Source organism: Sorex araneus, chromosome 9 (genome assembly GCF_027595985.1).
Source record: "Sorex araneus isolate mSorAra2 chromosome 9, mSorAra2.pri, whole genome shotgun sequence".
NCBI classification, from domain to species: Eukaryota; Metazoa; Chordata; class Mammalia; order Eulipotyphla; family Soricidae; genus Sorex; species Sorex araneus.
This window is the reverse complement of record NC_073310.1, coordinates 32,710,948-32,720,766: the sequence shown is the minus strand read 5'-3', so window position 1 is coordinate 32,720,766 and position 9,819 is coordinate 32,710,948. Positions and strand designations below refer to the sequence as shown.

General features: G+C 42.2%; 1 protein-coding gene and 1 non-coding gene across 2 annotated transcripts in view; both read left to right on the top strand.

Annotated features, from left to right (window-relative positions):
* Positions 1 to 9,819, top strand: part of GNPAT (glyceronephosphate O-acyltransferase) — a 39,653-nt gene that overhangs the window by 368 nt on the left and 29,466 nt on the right. The window lies entirely within an intron of this gene.
* Positions 7,496 to 7,599, top strand: LOC129398989 (U6 spliceosomal RNA). The gene has a single exon (XR_008626844.1). It is a non-coding gene; the product is annotated as a U6 spliceosomal RNA (small nuclear RNA).

The window sequence follows — 9,819 nt, the reverse complement described above, 5'->3', positions numbered from 1 at the left end:
CCCCCTGGGTGCTCACGGCTCCCTTCGGGCCACCACCCACCCCGGCCCCGAAGGAATGGCCCCCGGTGGAGGGATCAGGTGGCTGACTTGGTTTCCGAGGCAACGGGGATGGGGCCGCGTGTGCTCGGGAGAAGTTTCTCCCGCGGGTGATGCCGCTTGCCTCCTCTTCGCTAGTTTCTTCTTTCTCGCCACCCAGCGCCGGGCCCCGAGAGGGCCGTGACACGGGGACGAGGGGGCGAGAGGATCGGCGTGTCTGTCCTTTCCGGAGAGCCGAGAGGGTGTCAGGCGCCCTTTGGGGCCAGCCCGGGAGACCTGCAGGGACCCGGCTCCGCCGAGCCCGCCGTGGGCGCCGCGCCCCGCCTTTCCCCGCTGCTGGTAGATTCCCAGGAGGAATGTGTTTGCCTCCTGCGTGGGCGTCGGGGGTTGGAAAACGTTTCGTGTAAATCTTGGGAGGATCGCCGTTTCCGCGGTCATTCCTTTTTGCGCGCTCCTCTTCCGTCAACCGTTGTCCTTTCCCCCACCTTTTGGAAGACAGCTAATGTAGCCCGGCGTCTCTCCAGCTGGACTAGAATTTTTACCTCTTCTGATTTTAACCAGCCCCCCAACCCCCCCCTTTTTTTTTCAACTAAGAGAATATTGGTCACAATGTTCATGAAGAAATTATGAAGGGGAAGTTTTGTAGTTCTGGATTGCCGAACTCGGGCAACGTGTGTGTGTGTGTGTGTGTGTGTGTGTGTGTGTGTGTGTGTGTGTGTGTGTGTGTGTGTGTGTGTTTAGAGACTGCATTTTTATCTATTTTCAGAGGAAATGAATGACTTTTAAAAAGCAAGTTAACGAGGGGCTGGAGCGATAGCACAGCGGGTAGGGCGTTTGCCTTGCAAGGGGCCGACCCAGGTTCAATTCCCAGCATCCCATATGGTCCCCTGAGTGCAGAGCCAGGAGTGACCCCTTGTGCATTGCGGGTGTGACCCAAAAAGCAAAAAAAAAAAAAAAAAAAAAAAGCAAGTTAACGAGTGCCTGGTGGTTAGTAGCAGTTTTCTGATTTTAATGGTAATTGTGTAGGAAGGTCTTACTACGAGAAACACGCTAAGAGCAAGATACGCTAAAACTCAGTTTTTCGAACGAGTTATCTGGAGAACTTCAAGTTGGTACAGAAATATTTTTTGAAATATGGGACACTTCTGTTCCCTTACTGTCCATTCTCTGGAATTGTAATTGCTGTGACTGACCTTTTCTCTAAAGCCTGTCATTTTTTTTTAAAATAATTTATTTATTTTTAATTAGAGAATCACCGTGAGGGTACAGTTACAGATTTATACACTTTTGTGCTTATACTTCCCTCATACAAAGTTCGGGAACCCATCCCTTCACCAGTGCCCATTCTCCACCACCCGTAAACCCAGCGTCCCTCCCACCCTCCCCAATCCCATCTCCCCCCCAACCCACCCTGCCACTGTGGCAGGGCATTCCCTTCTGTTCTCTCTCTCTAATTAGCTCTTGTGGTTTGCAATAAAGGTGTTGAGTGGCCGCTGTGCTCAGTCTCTAGCCCTCATTCAGCCCGCAACTCCCTTCCCCCACATGGCCTTCGACTACAATGTAGTTGGTGATCGCTTCTCTGAGTTGCCCTTTCCCCGGAACGTGAGGCCAGCCTCGAAGCCATGGGGTCAACCTCCTGGTACTTATTTCTACAGTTCTTGGGTATTAGTCTCCCACTCTGATATTCTATATACCATAGATGAGTGCAGTCTTTCTATGTCTGTCTCTCTCTTTCTGACTCATTTCACTCAGCATGAAACTTTTCATGCCCATCCACTTAACTACAAAATTCTTGACTTCCTTTTTTCTAACAGCTGCATAGTATTCCATTGTATAGATGTACCAAAGTTTCCTCAACCAGTCATCCGTTTTGGGGCATTCGGGTTTTTTCCAGATTCTGGCTATTGTAAACAGTGCTGCGATGAAAATACATGTGCAGATGTTGTTTCGATTGTATTTTTTTGCCTCTCTGGGATATATTCCCAGCAGTGGTATTGCTGGGTCAAATGGGAATTCAATATCTAATTTTTTGAGAATCGTCCAAATTGTTTTCCAGAAGGGCTGAACCAGTCGGTATTCCCACCAGCAGTGAAGAAGGGTCCCTTTCTCCCCACATCCTCTCCAACAGCGGTTGCTTTTGTTCTTTTGGATGTGTGCTAGTCTCTGTGGTGTGAGGTGGTATCTCATGGTTGTTTTGATCTGCATCTCTCTGATGATTAGTGATGCAGAGCACTTTTTCATGTGCCTTTTGGCTATTCGTATTTCTTCCTTGGTAAAGTTTCTGTTCATTTCTTCGCCCCATTTTTTGATGGGGTTGGATTTTTTTCTTCTTGTAGAGTTCAACCAGTGTAAAGCCTGTCATTTTAATCTCTGTCATCATTGACCTCCTCACCTCACAGCTCTATTTTGGGAATATAGGAATATTACCCTATTTTCAGAGCTGCTCTGGGCCAGGGAAGTGGGGAAGTGGGGTTTCTATGTCGGTCTGACTTGTCATAAATATTTTTTTCAGCCCTAAGCTGAAATTGACTGTACTTTCCCTCATCTTTAAAGGACCTGTTTGATTTTTTTTTTTACTTCCACATTCACCAAATGATTGTTGATAAGACTTTTATTAACTTTTTTTAACCTGAAAGGACAAAATGGTCTTATTTAAACTGTTTCTCCTTATAAAGCTGTACAGCAAACCTTTCTATTCTGTGACTGTGAAGTTTTTCCAAAGATTAACCTGGAGGTTTTTACTCTGAGGCTGTTCTTATTTTTTTCAGTCACCTTTCTGTTGTGCAATAAATACTTAGTTAATTTGAAGTAGCTAATATCTAACTACTCTTACAGATATTTAAATACTTCTGATTGCAACATGCATTGCAAAAAAAGTTCTTAAAACATCCTTCTGGTCATTGTTCTCAAGGTCCAAGATATGGAAGCTAAAAACGTAGTTTTTTTTTTTTTTTAAAGAAAACTCAGTTCTTATATTTGTGGATTTCAAAAAGTAGTTATAAAAAACAATCACAATTAATTTCCATAATATCAGTGAGTAAAGTGATGTTAGGGCACTGTGGGAGTAATGAGGAGTGCCTGACCTGTTTGGGAAGTCAATGAGGCATCTTAAGAGAAGGTCACACCACAGCTGAATTTTTAAGATATGAATGGGAGATAAGAAACTGTCCTAACCCTTATGTGAGAAAGCCACTCCCTTGCGTGTTTGAGGAATCACAATAGATAGGAGTACTCTGAAGAGATTTTGAGTACTTTGAAAGGACACGGGGAATGAGATTTAAGAAGCAGGCAGTGGGTATTTCCTAAAGAAATTTTCTACATATTATCTTTTATACCCTTTAGGACAAAATCTTTACAGACTGCTTAAGGATTATCATACTTGAGTTTTTAAAGTTTTAAAAGGGGCCTGAGATAATACATACTTCAGCAGGCAAAGCAGTTGCCTTGCATGCTGCTGACCACGAATGGATCCCTAGCACCGCAGAAGGGCCCCAGCCCTCTTTCTAAGCTCAGTGCTAGATGTGTTACCTGAGCACAGCCAGGTGTGACCCCCAAAATAAAACTAATTTCGTAAGAAGACAACTACTGGGGGGGGGGGTCAGAGCAATAGTACAGGGGGTAGGACATTAGCCTTGTACATGGCCTACATGGGTTTGATCCCTGGCTCCCCGTATGGTCCCCTGAGCCTGCCAGGAGTGTCTCATGAGCCCGCCAAGAGTGACCCTGAGTGCAGAACCAGAAGTAAGTCCTGAACACTGCTGAGTGTGGTTCAGACAGACAGACAGACAGACAGACACACACACACACACACACACACACACACACACACACACACACACACACACAAAGACAACTATTAAGTTCCTGGAGTGGTTGTTCGTTTAGGATAACATCTCTTACCTAAGTAGCAACTACAGTAAGGGTACCTGATTGGGCAAGAAATCAGCTGCCATAAAGTGTGTAGTAAACATAGAAGGGCTGAAGGAAGGCAGTGATAGTAAAGTCTGGAGAGAAGTGAGTTATGTGATGGTCAGTACACATGCTCCACTGTGTATTTGGATGTGTCAGCTAAGGAAAGAGAGGCTATGTGAAGCTGACAGGTTTCTGTGATGTGGCAACTGAGTGTATAATGATGTCTTTCACTGATAGAACATATGTGAAGAGGAGCAGGTTTAGTCGGGTAATATGATAATTTCAGTTTCAGTGCATTCAGCTTGAGATATGAGAGACAACTTTTAAGCTGTAGATTATTGTATTTATATATCTGCTATATTACAAGGTGTTTGGGGACTATCCAAATATAGTTAGAAATTTGGAAGCACTCTAGCACTGTTGTCCCATTGTTCAGTGATTTGCTCAAGCGGGCACCAGTAATATCTCCATTGTGAGGCTTGTTACTGTTTTGGCCTATCGAATACGCCACGGGTAGCTTGCCAGGCTCTGCCGTGTGGGTTGGATAGTCTTGGTAGCTTCCCGGGCTCTCCGAGAGAGATGGAGGAATCGAACCCGGGTCGGCCACGTGCAAGGCAAATGCCCTACCCGCTGTGCTACACACACATATATATATGTATACATACATATATTGCTTTTTGATACCACAGCAAAAGAGGAATATCTGTCCTAAATATATAGATTTAGAAATCACTTGCAAGTAAGTTATATTTGGACTGTAGGGGTCTTGGAATCTTTCAAATAGACTAAAAAATGAAATGAAAGCTGGAAATCAGTCCTTAGACTGTTTATAATCCAAATTATGGCTTCCCATTGCAGTATGGAAACCTTTTCTTAAAATAAAAAATTGAGCATATCTTGCAGTGCCCAGGGCTTTACTCCTGGCTCTTCATTCAGATATCACTCCTGGTGGAGCTTGGGGTATTATTTGAGTACTAGGGATCAAACCAAGGTTGGCTATATGCAAAGCAAGCTCCCTACCCACTGTACTTTCGCTCTAGCCCCTGACTCTTAAAAATCTGGACACCTTAAAATGTCTTATGTTTACATAATCAGGTAGCTGCTACCATTTTTATTTTCCTGATCTTGCTCACTAGACTGCAGCAGGGAGAAATATACTGGCCTATTTCTCAGACTGTAAGCCTGTCCTCTCAATGTGTTCACAGTCCCCTCTGTGTGTCATATTGTTTCCCCAGAAATTTGCATTATTATTGAGGTTGTGTCTCAAATGCTACCTCCTCAGAGAGGCCTTTCTCAATCTAAAGCAGTTCTCCAGGGCTGGAGTGATAGTACAGCAGGTAGGGCGTTTGCTTTGCACGCAGCCGACCTGGATTCAATTCCCAGCATCCCATATGGTCCCTCAAGCACTGCCAGGAGTGACCTCTGAGCATCGCCAGGTGTGACCCAAAAAGCAAAAAGCAAAAAAGAAAAAAAAAGCAGTTCTCCAATCATTTTTCCTCATTTTATTTTCTCTATATTCTCTTTCTAGTTTTGTACTACAGCAATCTTATATTAAGCTTTTGAAGTTTTCAAAGCTGACAGTTTATTTTTTCTGAAAGAGCCATTATTAAAATTTAAAATGAAGTTATATAAATTTACAATTAAAGTCTGTTAAAATAAAATTCAGCATTTTCTAATTACTAAGTCTAATTCTAATAATCTTACTAATTCTTACTTATACTTTTGAGGTGCTTATGACAATCATACAGTATGATGAAAATCTTATAATATCTTTTGTGCATGTCTTCCCAATTTTGTGTTTCATGATGTCATAACAGTTGCTTAAAATCTGTCACTGTGGGATACATACATCACAGAAATTTACTAACACTGTAAATTAGGGTTCTCCTATCAACATTTACTGGCATATTATTGGTGGAATCCCTGAGTGATTTAGTTTTTTCATTTGTTATATTTTTTAAGGGATGTAAGCTCCCTCAGTGTATAGTCCTGGTCTTCCTTATTCATGCTGTATTCTCAGCCTTTTTTTTTAAAACAGTGCCTGGTACAATTGTGGGCATCTCAGTAGCTTATTGAATGAATGGATTCCCTGGCATAGTTGACATAGAGGTACAAGAAGAGGTCTGTTTATTTAGCTATCAACAAGGAGTAGCCTGCTATGTAAGTTCAGATGGGGGAACAGGAGCCAGAGCAACAGTACAGTGCGTAGGGCTTTTGTCTTGCATTCAGCCAACCCAGGATTGGTTGATCCCAGGCACTCCTTATGGTCCCTGAGTGCAAAACTAGGACTACCCCCCCAAGTATTATCAGATGTGACCCCAAAATCAAAACACAACAAGATGCAGGGAACAAAGAGTGAGAGTGAAATTTTACTTAGGCCATCTAAATATATTTAATCTATATTGGGTACTTCTGCATGGTAGGAAGACCATTTAATGAGCAATAACCCCCAACCCTGACTCCATGTAGCAATTATTTGTAATACTTTAAAAAATATTTCTGATGCCTAGGTACCACTCATAGATCACATTAATCAAGATTGTAGAGGACCAGGGATGTAGTTACTTAAGTAACGGTGAACTATCTGCTTCACACAAGTGAGGCCCTGGGTTTGATCCCCAGCACCACCAAAGAAAAGAATCTAGGGTATCCTGCTCACTGTATTTATAAAGTGCCCATTTTATTTGAAAGTATTTCCTAAATTTAAAACCACTAAATTAAACATTGGGTTGTAAGTTTGTAATTTATTCTGTGGCTACTAGGGAGGTATCATCAGTAGGGATCGAGAAATGATTTCATTTACTTAATTTATTTTAGTTTTGGGACTACACTCGATGATGCTTAATGGCTTACTCCTGGCTCTACATTCAGGAATTACTCCTGGAGGTACTCAGGAGGACCATATGGAATATGGGGAATCGAACCCAGGTCACCCACATGCAAGGCAAGCACCTTACCTACTGTACTATCACTTTAGCCCCTACTTTTTCATTCTCGAATGATTATGTTCCTATAAGAAACTGGAAATATTACTATGTTTGACACATAACCTACCCAGACTAAATATTCACATCTTATGTGGGAGACACCAAATACATGTTTAATGAAGTCTATTAGAGGGTCTCATGAAAATGTGTTAAAAGTAGGAGAACATGATCAATTTAGTCATCTTTAGGGAAGAGTCAGTAAATGGTCACAGAGGAGGTTGAACAGGAGCTGGGGTTGGTGACAAAGTATTTTACAAGTGATCAGTGAGGAAGGGCCGTTAGTGAATGCCCTCTCAGTAACTGGTACCACGAAACACCTGGTAACTCATAAAGGAGAGTGTCTGTATGGATTGCCAATCTAACCCTGCAAAAAAATAATACCAATCACATGTAATCATAAGTGGTGCTCAAATATTTGATACTGGATGCTAAGAGGTAGAAAATTAAGCAAAGATGTGGAATTCTATGAGTTAGCATAGAGTTTTTAGGGAGCTATCCTAGTCTTTGTATAACTAGACTATTAGAAGAAGAGAAGTAGTAGAAGACAGACAGGGTGGAAAGTGTCTACTTCTGCAACACATATATGAGAATTGAAAGGTTATAGACAAGATTTGTATGGCCCCTGCACACAGAGGACATAAAAATTGATACATTCCTTATGTTTGAAAAGTGAGGGAGGATCTAAAATGATGTAAAGGGATATAGTGTGGCAATTATTGATTGAGATTTAAGGAAAATAATCAGGTAGTAAGAGTGTGACAGGGAGAGATGAGTTATGTTTTGAAAAGGCCAAGTATGAAGTGTTTGCAACTAACTTTGTATATTGCATACTCAGATGGGCAAGAGAATCAGAAGCATATGTAATTAGTATTTTTAATTAATTGTGAAAATACTCAGCATAGTGTATGCAGTAAAGAAAAAAATGTTGGCAATATTAACATTGAGGAAAGTAGGAAAAAAGACATATTTATGAACTTTAGTGGGGAAATTTTTCCCAGATTGAGAGGTATTTTTATTAAAGAAATGAATTTTTCATTGTGACAGGGAGTCATGAGAATTAACCGATGTGGAAAAGTAAATGTTTGTTGCACTATTTGTAATAGCGATAAATGAAAAGTAATCCAAATACAAAACATTAAAAAACTGATGTTATAGAAGAAACTCGTGGCACAGAGGAGAGTATGTAACATTAACTAAATAAAGTGATACCGAAATGTGTAGTGGCTGGGGCCAGAGTAACTCTACAGCAGGTAGAGCACTTGTCTTGCAGGGAGCCAACCTGGGTTCAATCCTTAGCACCACATATGGTCCCCTCAGTCCACCAGGCTCAATCCATGAGCACAGCCTGGTGTGACTCAAGAACTGGAAAAAAAAAAAAACCCAAACCACAAAACCCCCAAAATGTATGGTGACACACAGTTTAGTTGGGGGGGGGAGGGAGGTGGAGGAGATTCAGAGGGAGGTATTAGGATTCTTGGAAAAGGAATGTGATGGGTATGGTTTTGGAATCATATGCATAAGAAACCATTGTTAACAGTATTGTAAACCACAAAATCTTGATTAAAAGTAAATTAAAAATGCTCTGGCTTGTGGAATAACAATTTTTGCTTTTTTTTTTCGGGGGGGGCACACTCAGTATTGCTCAGGGCTTATGGCTCTGTACTCCTGGGATCTTACCCATGTTGACCATGTGCCAGGCAAGCTGATGCACTATTTGACCAGTCCCTGACAGGTGATTTTTTTTTTTATTAAAGAACTGTGGGCAATGGAGAGGTAAGGTGTTTGCTTTGCATGCAGCTGACCCTGGTTCGATCCCCAGCATCACATATGGTACCCTGAGAATATTCAGTTGTAATTCCTGAGTGCAGAGCCTGGAGTAAGGGGAGCACCAGTTGTGTGGCCAAAAAAAGGAAAAAAACCTGATTTCCAGTTTTTCTTTCTTTCTTTTTGGGTCACACCCAGCGATGCACAGGGGTTATTCCTGGCAGTGCTCGGGGGACCATATGGGATGCTGGGAATCGAACCCAGGTTGGCCGCATGCAAGGCAAACGCCCTACCTGCTGTACTATTGCTCAAGCCCCTGATTTCCAGTTTTTGATAGTTGAGTTTTAGGCATATAATATTTCAACACCTATCCCACCACCAGTATCAGCTTCCCTCCACTCGTTCCCTTATTCCTTTCCTACCCCACACCCCACCCTATACCCTATCCCTGCTTGTCAACTTGACAGGCACATTACAAAGTTCCAGTAGTTGCAGTTTAGATCTCATGTTGTCAGTGTTGCTGAATTTGTGATATATGGCTGGCTATACCACTCACTCATATCACCAGTATAACCTGACAGATGATTTAATTTTCCTTTCTGAGTCTCTAATGTATCTTCAAAATTTTTATATTGAACATATATTACTTTGCTACTTAAAAAAAAAACTTTGCTGGGGCTGGAGCAATAGCACAGCGGGTAGGACATTTGCTTTGCACGAGGCCGACCCGGGTTCGATTCCTCCGTCCCTCTTGGAGACCCCAGCAAGCTACCAAGAATATCCTGCCTGCATGGCAGAGCCTGGCAAGCTATCCATGGTGTATTCAGTATACCAAAAACAGTAACAATAAGTCTCACAATGGAGACGTTACTGGTGCCCGCTCAAGCAAATCGATGAATAATGGGATGACAGTGCTACAGTGCTACAGTGGGGGATTGGGCCACACTGGCGGTGCTCAGGGATCATTCCTATTGGAGCTTAGGGAATCGTATGAAGTCTTGGGATTTGATCCAGGATCCACCATGTGCATGGCGAGCACCATAACCCCAGTACTATCTCTCAAAAGATATTTAAGAATTAAGTCATTGGCAAATTGATAAACATCAGTTTCAAGGATCAG